This window comes from Balaenoptera ricei, chromosome 20 (assembly GCF_028023285.1).
Source record: "Balaenoptera ricei isolate mBalRic1 chromosome 20, mBalRic1.hap2, whole genome shotgun sequence".
In the NCBI taxonomy this organism is placed as follows: domain Eukaryota; kingdom Metazoa; phylum Chordata; class Mammalia; order Artiodactyla; family Balaenopteridae; genus Balaenoptera; species Balaenoptera ricei.
Window position 1 is genome coordinate 48,427,767 of NC_082658.1, and position 21,674 is coordinate 48,449,440.

The following is a 21,674-nucleotide window of genomic DNA, read 5'->3' on the forward strand; positions in this document are numbered from 1 at the left end:
CGATTCTGCGAGATTGGCAGCCGCACCCCAGCAATCAGGAGCCACGCTGCGCCTCTGGCCCCGCCCCTAGCCCAAATCCTCTTTCCTTCCCCTTAGCCACTGCCTGCTGGCCAACGCCACTTACCCTATGCAACCTCACAGGGCCGGGCCTTCAACGTCAGCACTATGGCTCTCTCTTCTGTCGCTTTCTCTCCTTCACTGCGCAGTCTGCGAACAGCACTTTCTACACTTCTCGCCCGCAAGCTAGCTCAGGTTGAGGGCAGCAGATTCCACTGGCGGTTCCACTGGCTCTGGGAGCCATCTGTTGGTTTTGCATCTCCTAGAATCTATTGGCTTTTTTTTTTTTTTTTTTCTAAATCCTTTTCCGGGTAACCAGAGGGGAAGCTCAATTCCCTTAACCCTGAGACCACTAAAGGGGCAATACAAAAAGAGGAAATAAATATTTTTAAAAATACAAGAGCTTCGCAATCCAGTAGATCATTTTGTATTCTGGATTCATTTTGCTTTGTATTCATATGCTAATCTCTTCCTTTCCACGAAGGGATTATAGGATTCCACAATGGGGTATCTGTGTAATTTTCTAAAAGGGCACAAAGGGTTTAAATCATTGTTTCTTTGTAGTTGGAGGCAAGGGAGAGTGGGAGGAATGAAAATCTAAAATCTACACTGAAGTAGGTTTTTTTGTTTTGTTTTGTTTTGTTTTAACTCTGCAGGTGAGGTCAACTGTGGAACTAAGAAGGGTTTTAGAATGTGAAGAGTTTCAAGAGAGAAAGAGGGTGAAAGAGCACTTTAAAAGTTAAGTTTAAAAAAATTTTTTGCATATATGGAAAATATTGGAATTTAAAGAAATATTCTGTTGCATTTTGTAACATTGATTTAACTTATCCTGCACTATCACATCACAGCCTGATTTTTAAATGTTTAGTCAGGACAGTGGTTACTCAGGAAGGAAGAAAACGGTTGTGACGGGGGCACAGGGGTGCACTCTGATAATATTTTATTTCTTGACCTAGTTGGTGATTACACATATGTTTGCTGTATAATTATTTCTTAAACTGAATATGTATGTATGTATAATACATTTTTCTCAATGTATGTTATACACTGGATTTTTGAAATTTTACCATAAAATACATAAGATTTACTATTTTACTCCTTTTTAAGTATGCAGTCCAGTGTCAGTAAGCACACTCACACTGTTATGCAACCATCACCACTGTCCATCTCCAGAACTTTCATCATCAGAAACTGAAACTCTGCACCCATTAAACAATAGCTCCCTGTTCCTTCCTCCCCCCATGCCCTGGTAACCGTTATTTTATTTTCTATCTCTATGATACCTCATATATATAAGTGGAATCATACAATATTTGTCCTTTTGTGTGTGGCTTATTTCACTTAGCATAATATCTTCAAGGTTCATCCATGCTGTGGTATGTATCAATATCAGAATTTCCTTCCTTTTTAAGGCTGAATAATATTCCATTGTATGCATATGCCACATTTTGTTTTTCCATTCATTCAGCAATGGACATGTGGATTACTTCCTCAGTGTATATTTTACAATTTTTAAATGTGGCTTGAATTCCTACAGCAGGACAATGTTAAAGGAACAAGAAGCTTAAAAGAAAAAGTTTGTACTTTGAAATCAATGAATATCAGCACAAAAGCATAATTAAAAGATAAAAGTCTTTTTCCAAGAGCAAATGTCACTGAATTCAGACAACCATGTCCAGACTTGACTTGTTCTTTATAGTGAGGATTTGCGTTGCCTTGCGGAATTTTAAAGAAAGACCCCTTTGGGTGGTGGGGGAGTAAATTTACCCCATTTTGAGAGCTAAAACCCTAATAATAACATGTTGTGATAAATAAGTCCTTGCTGTTGAATAATATTGCACCACTTTCCCATCTATTAAAGAAATAAAAGTGTTTATGGAATTTAGGATTATGTGGATAGGGCTTTATATTCTTTTGCTGACTTGGACGTTTGGTTGAAAATCAAGAATCCCTGAGTCATAACTTCTCTTTCTACATTTTCCACATTATAGTTGCAGGCAAACCAAAAGCACTCACTCTGAGTTTCTGACTTTTCACACCTTGGCCTGCCTTAGTTACTTCACACACAGTCATATGAAGTTTAGGAAACTAAGCCTTGCTCTCAGATGCTCTAGTTACTATGAATGTCGCTGTAGTAGTATGTAGTAGTATGGAGAAAGACTTGTGATATAATGTAGGAAAAAAATGCAGACTATCAAATTCTATGTACAGTAAGATCATAACCTTATAAAAACATGAATCTTTATTTACTTATATATTTATTTCGGCCGCGCCGCGCGGCTTGTGGGAATAGCTATGGAAAGACAACAGTAGAATGTGTACCTTTTCTTCCTCCTGATTTTTCTCAAATAGTTTTATGTAAAACATATTTTGAGATTTGCCATGTATTTGAAAATAATAATGCCATAATACCAACCCCCCTTGAAAAGAGAATAATTGGGGGATTTCCCTGGTGGTCCAGTGGCTAAGACTCTGTGCTCTCAATGCAGGGGCCCTGGGGTTGATCCCTGGTCAGGGAACTAGATTCCACATGCCACAACTAAGAGTTTGCGTGCCACAACTAAAGATCCCACGTGCCGCAGCTAAGACCCAGTGCAGCCAAATAAATAATTAAATTTAAAAAAAAGAGAATAATTGGGTCTACGTATTTCAAGCGTTTTTATATTTTAAATGAAGCCTGCATTAAGGAAAAAAACACAACAAGAAAATATAGCATAAGTCTGGAGAAATTATGGGTGCTATTTTTTTTCTTTTCTCTATTTTCCAAATGTTCTGTTATGTAGTTACTACTTTTCATAATAACATTATTTTTAAAAATTAAAATAATAAAAAATTGAATCTGCACAATCCTTAAAACTCATTTTACACCATATTTTACCTACAGTCAATGTACGAAGTTGTAATGGAGAGACAGGAGGTTCCCATATAAGGTAGGCTAATGTTTTAACTATCACTGTAATCCTAATACCTAATCTTTATGGAGCATTTATGATGTGTCAGGAACTGTACCAACTATTTTTTTTTTTATAAATGTATTTATTTATTTATATTTATTTTTGGCTGTGTTGGGTCTCCGTTTCTGTGCGAGGGCTTTCTCCAGTTGCGGTGAGCGGGGGCCACTCTTCATCGCGGTGCGCGGGCCTCTCACTGTCGTGGCCTCTCTTGTTGTGGAGCACAGGCTCCAGACGCGCAGGCTCAGTAGTTGTGGCTCACGGGCTTAGTTGCTCCGCGGCATGTGGGATCTTCCCAGACCAGGGCTCGAACCCGTGTCCCCTGCATTGGCAGGCAGATTCTTAACCACTGCACCACCAGGGAAGCCCTGTACTAACTATTTTATCTTTGTTTTCATTTGCAATTCTTTGAGATAGATATTAAGCCCATTCTACAGATGAGGAATTTGAGACCTGAAGAAGTTAAGAAACTTGCTTATAATTTAAAAGCCACCAAGTTTATGGTGGGGCCTGAAGTAGATTCCAGGTCAGCTGGATAGAAAGAATTTCTAACACTGTCAAAGTATGATGTACATTTCTAAAATTTTAGTAAACCTCGAAAAAACATTCAAGCTGTATCATAACCACCATGAAGGTGGTATCTGGTTACCAACAGAGGCATATGTACTATGAAGCTAATGAAGATTCAGGGCCACTCAATGCACAGGCCCCTCCAAGCCCTGGAGGCCCTAGAAATGGTCTCTTGAAAGAGATAGATATTTTTTCATTGTTTTGTAAAAATTTTTTTAAAGTAACATATTTTTGTACTTTTTCCTTAATGAGGGCCTCCCTGCAAAACCTGGATTCACCCCTGTTAATAGTCATTTTTAACAGTTATTTGGGAATCTGACTCAGAAGTGTTGTAACTTCAATAGGTACTTTAAAAGGTTCTGGTCATTTTATAACACGGAAAAATGTTATGCTATAACTCAAGGGCAAAAAGCAAAATAATAAACTATATGTATACATTATGATTGCATATTAAATATGAATTCAGGGATTGTGAGGGAACTTGAAAATGAAAGCAATAAAATCTTTTTATTCATTTGTTCATTCGCAAATATTTATTAGGTACTTTTTATGTACCAGGTCTTATGCTTTTTGTTATTTGGGGTTTTTTAAAAATCTGTTTCTCTTATTGATAGAGTTTTAGAACTTGGGTGGATACATTTGCAACACTGTCTTAATTATCAGATGAAAGTCACTTTTCACACACCTGTACTCTTACACTTTGTCTACTATGACAGCTTAAGAGATACAGAGATATTTAATTCTCTGGACCTCAGTTTTCTCCTCTCTAAAATATGGAGAATGGGCAAAGTAGCCTCCAAATTTCTTCCTACTCTGACATTCCTTAATCACTATCACTGCTCTCTTTCCATATTACTCCTTTATTTCATTATAATAGACTCTACAGCAGCAAAAGTGTAGCTGATAAAAATCTAGCTTTTCAACTGTAACAGTTGACTATAACTTTACAGAAATTATAATCAGAAACAGAATTATGTAGTTTTATATAAATGGAAATTGGCTCTCTGATGATAGTTCCAGTTTCAAACGAGGCAAATCACTGGTAACATCCACTGTTTTATTTTGGCAGGGAAAGAATTTTATTCATGTATATTTCCTTTAGATCTTAATATTTTTGTCTTGAGACACTATCTTCAAAAAACTTTCAAAGGAATTGAACGGAGGTATGGGTAAATTAGGTTAGTCTTTTAATAACGAATATGACGTCTTTTCTAAATATGAAAGTTTTTTAAATGACATTTTTCTTTTATGAAAAGTATTATGGGAACAAGTTTGAGGGAGAAACTATAGCAGAGTGGTATGAGTATAAATTTTGTAGTCAGACAGAACTGGGATGGAATCTCTATTCTGAAACTGCTTAGCTTTGTGACCCTGTGTGAGCAAATTATTTAACCTCTCTAAGCCTTAGTTTACTTATCTGAAAAGTAGAAGTAATATTAGTGCCTAACTCACAAGGTATAGTGAAAGTCAAATTAGATAATGTAAATAAAGTTGTTGGGTATAGTGTTTATAACATTAGTAAGTGGTACTAGATATTAAATATTAGTGATACTAAATTATTAAATATTAATATATAAAGTTAAAATTTCAGATATGATATTTCATTAAGGAAACTGAGTTTCAGAAAAATCAATTAGCAAGTTAACCAAGAATTGAATATTTTCCCAATTTTTAAAAAAATAAGCAAATAGCCCTTTTGGCCCTCTGAGCAGCACCATGGCAGTGGGCAAGAACAAGTGCTTACGAAAAGTGGCAAAAAGGTTGCCAAGAAGAAAGCGGTTAATCCATTCTCTATGAAAGATTGGTATGATGTGAAAGTACCAGCTATGTTCAGTATATGGAACATTGGAAAAACACTAGTCAGGAAAACTCAAGGAATCAAAATTGCCTCTGATGGCCTCAAGGGTTGTGTTTTTAAAGTGAGCCTTGCTGATCTGCAGAATAATGAAGTTGCATTTAGAAAATCCAAGCTAATTACTGAGGATGTTCAGGGCAAAAACTGCCTGACCAACTTCCATGGCATGGATCGCACCTGTGATAAACTGTGCTCCAGAATGGTCAAAAAATGGCAGGCCATGATCCAATCTCATGCTGATGTCAAGACTACCAATGGTTATTTGCTTCGTCTAATTCTGTGTTGATTTTACTAAAAAACACAATAGTCAGAAATCCAGAAGAAGATGATAGGAATCATGACCCAAGAGGTGCAGACAAATAACTTGAAAAAAATGGTCAATAAATTGATTCCAGACAGCACTGGGAAAGACATAGAAAAGGCTTTGCCAATCTTTTTATCCTCTCTCTGATGTCTTTGTTAGAAGAGTAAAAATCCTAAGAAGCAAAAATTTGAATTGGGTAAACTAATGGAGCTTCATTGTGAAGGTAGTAGTTTTGGAAAAGCTGCTGGGGATGAGTTGAATGCTAAAGTTGAATGAGCTTATGGATATGAGTCACCAGTCCAAGAATCTGTTTAAAATTCAGACATTTAATGGTGACAATAAAAAGTCTTATTTGTGATGTTTAAAAAAAATAGAATAGGCAACTGCTGTCAACTAAAATCAATAGTGCATTCAGTAGCAGTCCTCTCTCAGTTGCAGGTTCAAAGTTGACTTTCACTTTCTTCTTTTTTGCTTCTCTATTTTTTCGTTGTTGTACATTTAACATTTATTCCTTTTGTTTAAAAAAAGTATTTTAAAAAAATGAATGAATTCAACATCTAACTCTCCTGTGAACATTAGTCCAAAAAAAAAAAAAATGACCAACAGAATCAGTATGCCATTTTGGATTCCTTTCTGAGTCTCCAGTAGACAAAATGAATTTATGTATGAATGAATCAATAAATATTTAGTTGTCAGTGTGTATAATACTCAGTTTGTTGGAGTCCATAGTTAGATGCATCTAGATGTTAGATAAAATGTCACTCCCTGGGAATAAAACTAGTAAGACTCAACATAAACTGGATGAAATTAACCACTACTAGGGAATCTAGTCAGTGTGATTAGAATGCCTAAGAAGCTATTAAAATAAATAGTATAACCATGGAAACTACTGTTGTAGTTTTTATTCAATTTTATTTCCCTCCTTATTGTCTTTTAGTGTTTTTAAATTAGTATTTCAAAAGTTATATGATTGCTGCTGTGTTAGTTATTATTGCTGTGTAACAATTTACCCCAAACCTTACTGCTTAAAACAACAAACATTTACTATCTCACAGCCTCTGAGGGTTAGGGATCCAGGTGCTGCATACCTGGGTGCCTCTGGTGAGCATCCGCTTCCAAGATCACTCATGTGGTCGATGGTGGGACTCAGTTGCTGGTGAGATGTTGGAGTGAAGACCTCAGTTCCTCATTGGTCATTAGCAAGAGGCCTCTCTATAGGGCAGCCCACAACATAGCAATTGTCTTTCCTCAGAGTGAGCAATAGAACAAGAGGGAGCTCTCAAGATGAAGCCACATCTTTTTGTAACCTGATCTCAGAAGTGAAATCCCATCGTTTCTGCTACATTCTATTTGTTAAAAGTGAATACACACCTACACACAAGGGGAGGAGATCACAGGAGGGTATGAATACTATACTTTCATTAAAGGGATCATTGAAGGTTATCTTAGAGCCTGCCTACTGCAGGTATAAAACCATTTATTAAACTTCTTCTACTTGCTCATATGTCATCACCTAGCTACATTCTGAATATAATCTCACATTATATATGACTTGTTTATAAGGAGAGTACACTAATCAACACACATAAGTTCCTCATCATTTATTAAATTAATAAGTATTTTTAAACACTTGAATTTTGTCACTTGCCAGCCTTGTGAGTTTGGCTAGTGTGATTCAGTCTTCCTAATGCTGATAAGTATATGAGCCTAAGCTTGTGACCAGGCCCAGGATTGTAGTCCTGCCTTGAGAGGGCCCACCTGAACTACCACAAGGCCTCCTTATGCAATAGGAATGGCAATATAAAACACCTACGTGGCTAGTCAGGTTAACTTAACTTGTGTTAAGTTACTTGGCTGTAAGCAAACTTGGATGTAAGAAACATTTCTCCCAACACAGCATCAAATTCTACCGTGATAGCTCTATTAAAGCATATACCTATTTACCTCAAGAACTGGGTAACTTAACGTCTCAGTCTAATATCTACTTACAGCTTACAGAAAGATAATCTGATACACACTCTCAAAATCCTTAGTTACATCTTTTCACATAAGTTAATATTTACTCTTTTACTGTATAAGGTAATAGTCACAGGTTCCAGTGATTGGGATATGGACATATCTTTTTGAGGGCCATCATTCAGCCCACGACAGGGCCGTTGTCTGCAAAGAATTTTTAAATAATAGTAAAATTGGCTAAATGTCAGTCCACTTTTTATTATCACCCTATGCAGGCAATTTTAAACAAAGGCAATGATAAAATACTCCCCAGGGGGGCAGACCACTTCCAACACCTTCCCCCGCTCTCAGTGTGCCCATACTGAATATTCCAATATGAGCTATTCAGCCTGGCTTAACTTTTCACAGTCAGATTCTGCAAAAAACAATTTGGTGTTTCATCAATAGCCAGCCACATCCCCTAATCTTGGTATGACTGACCCCTCATCCTTCAGGAATCAACTTAAATAAATGTCACTTACCCAAGGAAAGTTTCCCTAAAGACCCTTTCTAGACCCAAAGTGCCATACCACCCCTCCCACTTATTTCCTGTATCTGTTTGTTTCTTTCATAGCACTTGCCACACTTTGCAGTTATTTTATTTGTAGGTTAATTTTTTCCCATCTCCTTTTCTTGTTTGTAAGGTGCAAGTCTTGTCTATCTTGTTCTCTGAGTTATCCCCAGAACCTAGCACAGGGCCTGGCACATGTTCAAAATACGTGTATTTTCATTGCATTCTCAGCTTGTGTGCTACCAGTAAAGCACATTGGCTCAACATTGAACAAACTTGTCTTTCTTCATCTCATGTCCATTACCCAAAAAGAAATAGCCACTTCTTGTTTAGGACTGGTGACATAGAGAACCATTTATCTCCATAATTCAGAAACAGCTGCAGTGTCATGGATCTTAGTAGAATTGTTTCTCCTGATCCAAACTCCAACTCGGACATGACCATGAATGTTTTATCCTGAAAATTCACAGAGATGTCGTTAAGACCTCATCACAAAATAAAATATAAGTATGGCATTAACATTGTGAAGGGGGACCTATACATTTTGCCAGGCATCACACTAGAAATGACACGAGTCTAGTCTGTACCTTAAACTTAGCAAGTTCCAAAGATAAATCATCAATTTCCTCTCCTAACCATATGCTCCTCTTAATTTCCTTCAGCATTTCTTTTAGTGGTACTACTATTCACCTGGCTAGTTCTCCATGCTCAGTCTTCAGCTCTCTTTTCTTCTCCCTTTACTCTGTCTTCCTAGGAGATCTCACCCATCTCCAAGTCTAAAATATTATCCCAGGACTTCCCTGGTGGCGCAGTGGTTGAGAATCCGCCTGCCAGTGCAGGGGACATGGGTTCGATCCCTGGTCCGGGGAGATCCCACATGCCGCGGAGCAACTAAGCCCATGTGCCACAACTGCTGAGCCTGCACGCCTAGAGCCCATGCTCCGCAACGGGAGAGGCCCCTGCTCACTGCAGCTGGAGAAGGCCGGCACACAGCAACAAAGACCCAACACAGCCAAAAATAAATAATTAGTAAATAAATAAATTTATAAAATAATAAATTAAATAAAATATTATCCCTACAGTGTTATTTCTAATATATGTCCCCAGTCCTCTCCTCTGAGCTCCAGACTCTCAGTTGCCTACTTGTTCTATCTTAGATACATCACAGGCATTTCAGATTTATCATACCCAAAAGCAAAACTGGTTTTTCTTCTAACCTCTTACTCTCTCATCTTCTCAGTCTGCAATGACACTACTATTCACCAGTGGCTTAATCCAGAAACCTGGGAGTCTTCTTGGACCCCTCTCTTTCTCTCATCCCCCACAATTATTTCATTCACAAGTCCTATCAGCTGTACCCACAAATATATGCAAATTGTGATGACTTCTTTACATCTCCACTACCTCCTAGTCTAAGCTATTGGTCTCTCTACTTTCATGGCATTCCTCTCCAAACTCATTTCATGTCACCCTCTCAACCATTGTGTTACAACCATTCACAGTATCTTTCAGTTCTCTGTACAAGTCGAGCCTTAGCACATTCTGTTTCTTCTGCTGTAATGCTTCTCCCCGGCTCTTTCCAAAGCAGGGTGCTTCTCATTTTAAAACTTAATGTGTCACTTCAAAGACTCTTTTCCTCCCTGCCCTATGTAGTAAGTAGATCTCTCCACTTCTACTCTTTTTTTTTAAAGATCGAAGTATAGTTAATTTACAATGTTAGTTTCTGGTGTACAGAAAAAGTGATTCTTTTTCATATTCTTTTCCATTATGGTTTATTACAAGATATTGAATATAGTTCCCTGTGCTATACAATAGGGCCTTGTTGTTTATTTTATATATAGTAGTTTGTATCTGCTAATCCTGAAGTCCTAATTTATCCCTTCCCCCCCTTTCCTCTTTGGTAACCATAAGTTTGTTTTCTAAGTCTGTAAGTCTGTTTCTGTTTTGTAAATAAGTTCATTTGTGTCATATTTTAGATTCCACATATAAGTGATGTCATAGGATATTTGTCTTTGTCTGACTCACTTCACTTAGTATGATAATCTCTAGGTCCATCCATGTTGCTGCAAATGACATTATTTCATTCTTTTTTATGACTAATATTCCATTGTATATATATGCCACTTCTTTATCCATTCATCTGTCGATGGACATTTAGGTTGCTTCTGTGTCTTGGCTATTGTAAATAGTGCTGCTATGAACACTGGGGTGCATGTATCTTGTTGAATTAGAGTTTTCTCCAGATATATGCCTACGAGTAGGATTGCAGGATCATATGGCAACTCTATTTTTAGTTTTTTAAGGAAACTCCATACTGTTTTCCGTAGTGGCTGCACCAATTTACATTCCATTTAGCAGTGTAAGAGGGTTCCCTTTTCTCCACACCCTCTCCAGCATTTATTTGTAGACTTCTTAATGATGGCCATTATGACTGGTACGAAGTGGTACCTCATTGTAGGTTTGATATGCATTTCTCTAATAATTAGTGATGTTGAGCATCTTTCCATGTGACTATTGCCCATCTGTATGTCTTCTTTGGAGAAATGTCTATTTAAGTCTTCTGCCCATTTTTTGATTGGGTTGTTTGTTTGTTTTTGTTTTTTTATTGAGTCGCATGAGCTGTTTATATATTTTGGAAGTTATGCCCTTGTCAGTCACATCACTTGCAAATATTTTCTTCCAGTCCATAGGTTGTCTTTTCATTTTGTTTATGGTTTCCTTTGCTGTGCAAAAGCTTATAAGTTTGATTAGGTCCCATTTGTTTATTTTAACTTTTATTTCTATTGCCTTGGTAGACTGACCTAAGAAAACATTGGTACAATTAATGTCAGAGAATGGTTTGCCTATGTTCTCTTCTAGGAGTTTTTTGTTTGTTTGTGTTTTTTTAAAATAAATTTATTTATTATTTATTTATTTATTTTTGGCTGCATTGGGTCTTCATTGCTGCGCGCGGGCTTTCTCTAGTTGCAGCAAGCGGGGGCTACTCTTCATTGAGGTGTGGGGGGGGTTCTCATTGCGGTGGCTTCTCTTGTTGCGGAGCTCAGGCTCTAGGCGCACAGGCTTCAGTAGTTGTAGCATGTGGGCTCAGTAGTTGTGACTCATGGGCTCTGGAGCGCAGGCTCAGTAGTTGTGGCACACGGGCTTAGTTGCTTCACGACATGTGGGATCTTCCTGGACCAGGGCTTGAACCCGTGTCCCCTGCATTGTCAGGCGAATTCTTAACCACTGCGCCACCAGGGAAGCCCTCTTCTAGGAGTTTTATGGTGTCCTGTCTTATATTTAAGTCTTTAAGCCATTTTGAATTTATCTCTGTGTGTCGTGTGAGGATGTGTTCCAATTTCATTGTTTTACATGCAGCTGTCCAGTTTTCCCAACACCACTTGCTGAAGAGACTGTCTTTTCTCCATTGTATATTCTTGTCTCCTTTGTCGAAGATTAATTGACTGTAGGTGTGTGGGTTTATTTCTGGGCTCTCTATTCTGTTCCATTGATCCATATGTCTGTTTTGTGCCAATACCACACTGCTTTGATTACTGTAGCTTTGTAGTATTGTCTGAAGTCTGGGAGAGTTATGCCTCCAGCTTTGTTCTTTTTCCTCAGGATTGCTTTGGCAATTGTGGGCCTTTTATGGTTCCATATAAATTTTAGGATTATTTATTCTAGTTCTGTAAAAAATGTCATGGGTAGTTTGATAGGGATGCATTAAATTTATAGATTGCTTTGGGTAGTATGGCCATTTAAACATATTAATTCTTCCAATCCAAGAGCATAAAATGTCTTTCCATTTCTCTGAATCATCTTCAGTCTTCTTTATCAATGTTTTATAGTTCTCAGCATATAAGCCTTTCACCTCTTTGGTCAGGTTTATTCCTAAGTTTTTTTTGTGTGTTTTTTTTTAATGCGATTTTAAAAGAGATTTTTTTTTTTCTGATATTTCCTTCTTAGTATAAAGAAATGCAGCCAATTTCTGTATGTTAATCTTGTATCTTCCTACCTTGATGTATTTGTTTACCAGTTCTAGGAGTTTTTGTGTGGAGTCTTCAGGGTTTTCTATATATAGTATCATGTCATCTGCATATAATGACAATTTTACCTCTTCTCTTTCAATTTGGATAGCTTTTATTTCTTTTTCTTGTCTGATTGCTGTGGCTAGGACTTCTAATACTATGTTGAATAGAAAAGATGAGAGTGGGTATCCCTGTTCCAGATGTTAGTGGGAAAGCTTTCACCTTTCCGCTGTTGAGTATTATGTTGGCTGCGGGTTTGTCACAACATAGCTTTTATTATGTTGAGATATGTGCCCTCTATACCCACTTTGGTAAGAGTTTTTATCATGAATGGATGTTGAATTTTATCAAATGCTTTTTCTGCATCTGTTGAGAGGATCATGTGGTTTTTGTCTTTTCTTTTGTTGATGTGGTGTATCACATTGATTGATTTGCGTATGTTGAACCATCCTTGTGATCCTGGGATGAATCCAACTTGATCGTGGTGTATGATCTTTTTTATGTGTTGTTGGATTCGGTTTGCTAATATTTTTTAAACTTATTTTTTATTGAAGTATAGTTGATTTACGTTATGTTAATTTCTGCTGTACAGCAAACTGACTCAGTTATACACATATATACATTCTTTTTCATTGTGATTTATCCCGGGATATTGAATATAGTTTCCTGTGCTATACAGTAGGACCTTGTTGTTTTTCCATTCTATATGTAATAGTTTGCATCTACTAACTCCTAACTTCCAGTCCATCCCTCCCCAAAACCCCCTTTACCTTGGTGGTTTGCTAATATTTTGTTGAGAATTTTTGCATCTATATTCATCAAAGATATTGGTCTGTAATTTTCTTTTTTGATAATTTCTTTGTCTGATTTTGGTATCAGGGTGATGGTGGCTTCATAGAATGACTTTGGGAAGGTACTCTCCTCTTCAATCTTTTGGAAGAGTTTAATAAGGACTGGTATAAGTTCTTTGTATGTTTGGCAGAATTCCCCAGTGAAGCCATCTGGTCTTGGACTTTTGTTTGCAGGGAGTTTTAAAATTACAGATTCTATTTCACTTCTAGTGACTGGTCTGTTCAAATTATCTATTTCTTCTTGATTCAGAAGAAATCTTGGTGGGCTGCAAGTTTCTAGAAACTTGTCCATTTCTTCTAGGTTGTCCAATTTGTTTTCATATAATTGATCATCTCCTCTCCTACTCTTATTTGCATTTATTGTATCCTACACATTTCCTTCATAGCACCTTATCCCAATTAATATATTTGATTAGTCTTCTCCACTAGATTTGAGGCTACATGAGGGCAGGAACTGTGTCTTGTTCACTAACGTATATCTAGCCCCTAGTGCAGTGTGTTGCCCATAAATACAGCAGGTGATTAATCAGTTGTTGACTAAATTAAGGTACCCTAATCTGTTTTGGTCTATGTGTTATAAGTATGATGCATTAGTACTACGTTGCTCAAAAGGGAAAAATTCTTATTCTCCATTTCATGTCCATTACTGAAAAAAAAGTCACTTGTCTGAGACCAGTGATATAGAGAGCTATTTATCTCCACAGTGCTGAAACAGCTGCAGTGTCATGGATCTTAATATAGACAATATTTTTTCCCACGATTAGGGAAATTTAATATTGAATCTTTTAGGAATTTCAAAAAGAAATTGAATCATAAAATACAGGAAAGATTAATAGTAGGAAGGGATAGAACCTGGAAAATTTGGCCCTGAGGCAGTAAGATATTTTCTTTAAGCTTCCGAAATAACCATACAGATGTTTCTTTTTTGCACACTTCCAAGTCATCTCACAAAGATAGACAACATCTGCTGCCTGTGCTGGCCAGAAGTACAAAAGTTGTTTATTAAGGCATGATTCACCCACCCAGAGGCCTTCATTTCCATGAAGAGGAGAAGCAAACTAATTTCAGATAAGCCGGGCATAGTAATTTGACCTAACAGGAAAATGGGTCCACTGTTAACACACTCTTGCATCTTACACCACACGACATGTCCAAAGCAGTGTCGCTTCTTGGCTACACTTCAGAACTGCATTGCATACCTGGGCTTCCCAACAACCAGACCTCATTTGTTATGCCTCAAGCAGACACTCTTTAGGCTAGCTTGAAAGTGCTCAAAGCTATAATAGCATTCAAACAACAACAAAAAGTCCTCAGATTTCCTTAGTTTCTATCTTTGAACAGTTCAAAGAGGTTCCACACTTATTTTTTTCTGGTTCTTTCCCTGTCATGGTATGACGTAAGAAGATCTGAGATTAGAGAACCTGAAGTTCAAATAGTTTGTTCAAAGCCACAATGAAATTACATATCACAGTCAGACTCCATTCTCGCAACTCTCTCTAGACCATGTAGTTTCCCAAGGGGTTTGAGACCCTTTATGAAAAATTTCAAAACTACATATAATTATGAGTCTTGAGCATTTTTTTCTAACCTTCTTAAATAGAGAAAAAAATATTACTTTGCCATTTTTAAATAAAAATGGCTTTGTGAGGACAGGCTTCTAAATTGCCTCATTCTAAATTCACATAGAAAAGATCAAAGGAATAAAAATAGAGGAAAAACCTTCCATATGCCAGAAACTTGGAGGGATGTCTTCTAGTTAAAATGTAAAAGGGCTCAGTTAGGAGGAAGGGTCAGTTCAATATTCCGCTTCTGTAAAATATATTATCACCCCAATAGAATTCCATGAGCATCCCCTTACTCAAGGTCGAAGGCTAGATGAAGGCAGATGGGGAGCTAGTCAGGGCACACACTCAGACCCACTTCAATCTCTGACAGAACCCCCTGCCATTCCTACTTAAATATTAACCAAAGCTGGACACATATAGACCTCTCTATGTTAAGATGAGCAAACGGAAAAAACCCATAGGACTATGAAAATATGCTGCAGCTCAAAGGATGAGGTTTCCTTTAAAAATCAGAACAAATGTGGGTGGTATAGAGAGCAGAGTCAGAAGATCCAATCAACAAAAATGTAAGCATTTATGTTCCCTAATGATGTATCCCCAGTACCTAAATTAGTGCCTAGCATAGAATAGTTGTTGAATAAATTGACTGAATACATTAGGAATCTCAGAAGGCGGAAACAGAATAGGAATAGAAACAATAATTAAATAATTTTCCTAATACTTAAGCCTGCTGGCAAAATGAATGAAAAGAAATCAACACCTAGACTAGCCAGGTGACATTTTTTAATATTTCTGGGATAAAGCAAAAAGCCTTCAAGAATCCAGGCAGGGGAGTGGGAGGGAACAGATTATCTCCAAAGGAACTAAACTCAAACTGGCCTCAGAATTCAGCACTCTACGACACAAGTCAGTAAAGTATATCCTGCAGAATTCTGAGAGTAAATGTTTATAATTTAAGAATTCTACACTCAGCAAAGTTGTCATGAAATTGTGAAGGCCTCATAAATAAGTACTGAGATACAAAGGGCTCAAAAATGACACTACCCAGGTTATCTGCCCTGAAAGAAAAAACTTCTCAAACATGTACTGCTGAATGAGAAGTCAAGAATAGGGAAGAAGGGACTTCCCTGGCGGTCCAGTGGTTGAGACTCCATGCTTCCACTGTAGGGGGAGAGTGTTCGATTCCCTGGTCGGAGAACTAGGATCTTATATGCCATGTGGCACAGCCAAAAAAAAAGAGTGAGGAAGAAGAAAGTCAGATCATAAAAATTTATGCATAAAAGAACTTAACTGTCTAAAATAACTCTCATAAGAGAAAATACATAATGTAGAAAAAGAAATTTATCTTTCCAAGAGGGATAATCAAGGTAGAAAAGGCCAAATTGCATGAACAAAAACCAAGCTGAGAGGATGTGGGGAGTGGGAGGTAAAGAATGAGGAGAAATAGTGTGCTACAGCAAAGGAAACCATAAACAAGACGAAGACAACCCTCAAAATGGGACAAAATATTTGCAAACGAATCAATGGACAAAGGATTAATCTCCAAAATATTCAAACAGCTCATGCAGCTCAACATCAAAAAAACAAACAACCCAATCAGAAAATGGGTGGAAGACCTAAATAGACATTTCTCCAAAGAAGACATTCAGATGGCCAAGAGGCACATGAAAAGATGCTCAACATCACAATTATTAGAGAAATGCAAATCAAAACTACAGTGAGGTATCACCTCACACCAGTTAGAATGGGCATCATCAAAAAAATCTACAAACAATAAATGCTGGAGAGGGTGTGGAGAGAAGGGAACCCTCTTATACTGTTGGTGGGAATGTAAATTGATACAGCCACTATGGATAACAGTATGGAGGTTCCTTAAAAAACTAAAAATAGAATTACCATATGACCCAGCAATCCCACTACTGGGCATATACCCAGAGAAAACCATAATTCAAAAAGACACATGCACCCCAATATTCATTGCAGCACTATTTACAATAGCCAGGTCATGGAAGCAACCTAAATGCCCATCGACAGATGAATGGATAAGGAAGATGTGGTACATATATACAATGGAATATTACTCAGCCATAAAAAGGAACGAAATTGGGTCATTTACAGAGATGTGGATGGACCTAGAGACTGTCATACAGAATGAAGTAAGCCACAAAGAGAGAAAAACAAATATGGTATATTAACACATATATGTGGAATCTAGAAAAATGGTACAGATGAACCGGTTTGCAAGGCAGAAACAGAGACACAGATGTAGAGAACAAACAAATGGATACCAAGGGGGGAAGGGGAGGTGGGATGAATTGGGAGATTGGGATTGACATAATATGTATAAAATAGATAACTAAAAAAAAAAAAAAAAAAAAATAGGTAACTAATGAGAACCTGCTGTGTAGCACAGGGAACTCTACTTCACTTCTCTGTACAGTAGAAACTAACACAACATTATAAAACAGCTATACCCCAATTAAAAAAAAAAAAGAAATAGTGTGCTAAACACACCATCTTGCACAAGAGAAATGAAGAGATATTATTTCATTGTGATATTGAAAATAAGGTGTTTTTCTTTAATCTAAAGGTGAACATTTTTAGAATAAAAACAGGATGTATACCTTCCAAAGCATGACACAGGATTTGAAAAGCAAAGAATACATAGTTCATATAGTAAGAGACAAGAAAAAGAGAACATCATTTCAGAATGTGAAAAGAATTAAGAAAATAAGATGACAGAAAGAGTCTGAAACATCAGAGCATCTAAGCAATCCATTCTTTACCAAAGCAGTGTGTGAGAAACAATATTTCATTCATTCATTGATTATTTCAATAATCTTATGGAATATCATAGAGCCATTAAAATTACGTTAGTAGAGGATAGTGAAATATTATATAGACAATATAATAAAAAGTAAAAAAGCAGAATCAAAATTATCTTTATAGTAATTCCAGTTTGATTTAAGACATGGAAATGTACCGGCAGTCATAATGGTTGAGATGATAGACTTTAGAATTGGATCTAGATTTGTGTCTCAGATCTACCATTTACTAATGACCTCAGGCAAACAAATGAATACTCTCAGCCTCAATTTGCTCATCTGTAAAGTGAGAATGATAGTATCTTCTTATAGAACTATTGAAAGGATTATAAGAGAAAAACTATATAAACAGGTAATCAAGATATCTGGCATACCCAGTAAATGATAACTATTATATATGTGAGTATATTATTTATATATAATATATATGTGTATATACACATAGAATATATATTATACATACATATTACATATACATATTATATACGCAAATATACATATGTAACATGTGTATATATGCGTTGTGTATAATATATACAATATAGATGTGTGCCTACGCACACATGCACATAGAAATAGGGCCAAGAAAAACTATATGGAAGTTTTAACAACGGTTATCTCTAAAACTAACACAACTTTGTAAATCAACTGTACTTCAATTAAAAACAACTATGGTGGGACTTCCCTGGTGGCGCAGTGGTTAAGAATCCGCTTGCCAATGCAGGGGACACGGGTTCGAGCTCCGGTCCGGGAAGATCCCACATGCCGCGGAGCAACTAAGCCCTTGCGCCACATCCACTGAGCCTGCTCTATGGAGCACGCGAGCCACAACTACTGAGCCCATGTGCCACAACTACTGAAGTCCGTGTGCCTAGAGCCCATGCCCTGCAACAAGAGAAGCCACTGCAATGAGAAGCCCACGCATCGCAACGAAGAGTAGACCCCACTCACCGCAACTAGAGAAAGCCAGCGTGCAGCAATGAAGACCCAATGCAGCCAAAAATAAATAAATAAATTAATTAATTAATTAAAAAAAAAAAACTATGGTTATCTCTAGGTGGTGGAATTTTGAGTGATTTTTTTTGTTTGTTTCTTTATACTTTTTGTTTCTCCCCCATGCTTTTCTGCATTTTCCAAAATTTCTACAAAGAATATGCTTGCTTATACAATTATTAAAAAGATTAATTAAAATTAAAATACATAGTAAAATTTTGTAGGATAGCAATACAGATAGAAAAATATATTATACCTGTCCAAAAGCAATATCCATTCTTAGATACCTAAAAGGCACAAAATTATCTATAAATACAGCAGTGTCTTTCATATAGCTTGGGTTCAGTTTTAGCAAAACAAAACAAATGTCTTTTCCTCTGAGTGGTGAATGCCTTGGAGTTACTCCAGAATAATATTGAATTATTCACATTGAATGGTGAATGCCTGGAGTTACTCCAAAATAATATGAAATCAAACCTTATTTCAGTAATAACTTTTAAGCCTAAAATTCTACAAATTGAATCAGTCCTAGTACATGTATCTGTTCCAGAAACCAGTCTCCAAATTTAGAGTGTCTAGGTCTGGCACTAGGAGACTGGATGTTTTAGACAAATGCTCCTTGATGCTGAGGGTAGAGGTTGTGGGGAGTACAGGATGATGAAACCAAACACCAATCTTTTAAGTATTGTTAGTAACATCCATTTCCACCTCAGCTATCTTTTACCAGAGTAGTATGTGATAAACAACACTTCATTCATTCATTTATTCTTTCAGTTAATATTTATTTAGGAGCCTATTATGCATGCAGCACTGTGCTAGGCACTGGGTTTACAGTGGAGAACAAAACAGGTGAGGTTTCTGCTTGCATAGGGCTGAGAGCCTAGTGGAGAAGATAGACAAATACATACACTAATAGATATGCAGTTGCAAATTGTGATGAGTGCTATGGAGGAAAGTTCAGAATGTTTTGAAAGAGAATTGGGGGAAGGGATATTTTAGGGTAGGAGAAGGGAGTGGTCAGACATGACCTCTCTGAGTAAGTGACATTTCAGTCAAAATATGAGTAAGAGTTAGGGGAAGAATGGTGAAGAGTATTCTAGGAAGGAAAAGTGGCATATGCAAATGCCATGAGGCAGAAAAAAGCTTGAAGCCTTAGGAGTAATTGCAAGACCAGTGCAATCTCCTATGGAAAGACATGTCTAGCTTCCACTTTTCCTCATCCCTGTGAGAACAGAGCACAATGCAATGAGACAATGCACAGGTGGCAGCAGCACAGGTCTTAATCACATCTGTCACTTAGCTGTTTAACCTGATGTCTGGGCCTTTTTTCAGCATCTTTGAAATGAGAATTACGGAGTTCCTTCTTGAACCTCTGTGAAATTTCATTATATTTCATCTGTAAAATACTTGCCCTTTTTATGATGTTACATAATCATATGTGTAATGTAATAATTGACAAAATGTGGCCTTTTTACTATTAAAATGCACATTCTGAGGAAAAAGAGTAGGAGCTACCCGCCGGTTTAGGAAAGTGAAAAGAGAGAACTATATTCACTCATTTGCAATTGTCATTTAATTCCAGAAGGCTAATTATGATCATGAGCTAGGTCATCTATTTTTGTGAAAGTAAACTGTTACTTGCAAGAAAATGGTCTGTCTGAAGCTTTCTCGAGGGGAATCCAGTGACTTAGCCTCAGAGCTTCATTGTGAAGTCTCTAAATCTACATGTGTTTCACTCAGATATACTCCTGCTTTGAACCATGTGGTACTTAGATAAGTGTCAGAGTCAAACTGACAATAATACATCCAGAGTCTCACCCCCACCCCAACCCTGCACTGGTCCTAAGTCCCTTGTGCTGGGCACAATGCTGAACACTTGCATGCAATAGTTTTCAGTTAAGCCCTGCTATAACAACCCTATGAGACACAATCAATTCTCATTATTTTTGGTAGTTATATTCTATAAAGTGGCCACAGGCACTGAATTAATGACTATCAAACCATTGCTCCTAAGGGAAACACAAGGTTAAGTTCCTACAAACCTCTGGTTATAATATTTTCATCAACTGATCAATACATAACCTTGTTTTATGTGTGTTTCTGTTTAAAGACACCATATTTATTATATATTGTCGATTCCTTAACGTTGAACTCATGGCCAACAGCCTTATAACTCATGCCTGAATGAAGCTTATCTAATGTTTATTTTCTCCATCTCTTCTTCATGGCAGCCTTCTTGCACCTAGGAACAATAGACAACACTTTAGCAGTAAGCTTGGGGGCCATATTAAGTAGTAAAATCACCAACAGAAAGTGCAAAAATGCACAAAACGTGGCATTAAATAGACCACTTTATATGGTTATGTCTACATGTGGTCCCCTGGAACTGCAGAAGCCATCTTGCAGCCATGAGGAGATAAGCCCGAGGACAAAAGCCAACACACTGAAGAGCAGAAAGTTAGGGAAAAAAACCCAAAACCCTACATCCTTGATAATGTTATTTGCTGCTAAATTAACCATCCTAGTAACTACTCTATCTCTTTCCTATTAGGTGAGATAATACATTTTCCTTATTTAAATAATTTGGGCTGGAGTTTTCTGTTACCTGTAATCAAAAGCAGCCTAATTGAGAAAGTCTGCCAAGAGAAATTTTTAGCTCACTGATTTTCTAAGACAGATCTAGTTCTCCTAAGAGAAATTGCCCTCTGCCTAGACAAACTAACATGTACCCTATTTCCACAAATTTGGATGGAATTTGAGCTCATGGAAGAAGATAGTGAACTGATCACTTATTTAGCTCACACATGAAGCTTAACATGATGTTTCTAGAAATTTAATGGTTTTTCTTTTTAATAATAAGACACTCACGTGAAAAATATTCCTCCAAAGGTCCCCCCTCACCCAGAAGACCTGCTTTCATATATCATTAATTAGAATTACATTACACGCTCATGCCTAAGCCATAATTGGCTTAGATCAATAAAAATTCACATCCTGGAGATAGGAAGGACCCAGATATCCATATCTTAATAAAACTGGGGTTCTGTTAGAAAGCAAGAATGGGAAAAGGGGACAACAGTTGGGCAGGCAACGAACAGGGTCTACCACACTGCTAAATAGCTATTATTTGATGTTATGATACCAATTGGCTAATACTAATATCCTATACCCATGATAGATGCCGTTGATA

The 21,674-nt window shown here is 37.1% G+C and overlaps 1 protein-coding gene and 1 pseudogene across 1 annotated transcript in view; both read left to right on the forward strand.

Annotated features, from left to right (window-relative positions):
- Positions 1–2,965: 2,965 nt before the first annotated feature.
- The window catches only part of TAOK1 (TAO kinase 1), a 231,247-nt gene continuing 212,538 nt past the window's right edge, over positions 2,966–21,674 (forward strand). Inside the window, exon 1 of the mRNA XM_059908929.1 lies at positions 2,966–2,987. The gene's annotated coding sequence lies outside the window, so the exon portion shown is untranslated. The remainder of the gene's footprint in view (positions 2,988–21,674) is intronic.
- On the forward strand, positions 5,295–6,052 carry LOC132355263 (small ribosomal subunit protein eS1-like; annotated as a pseudogene).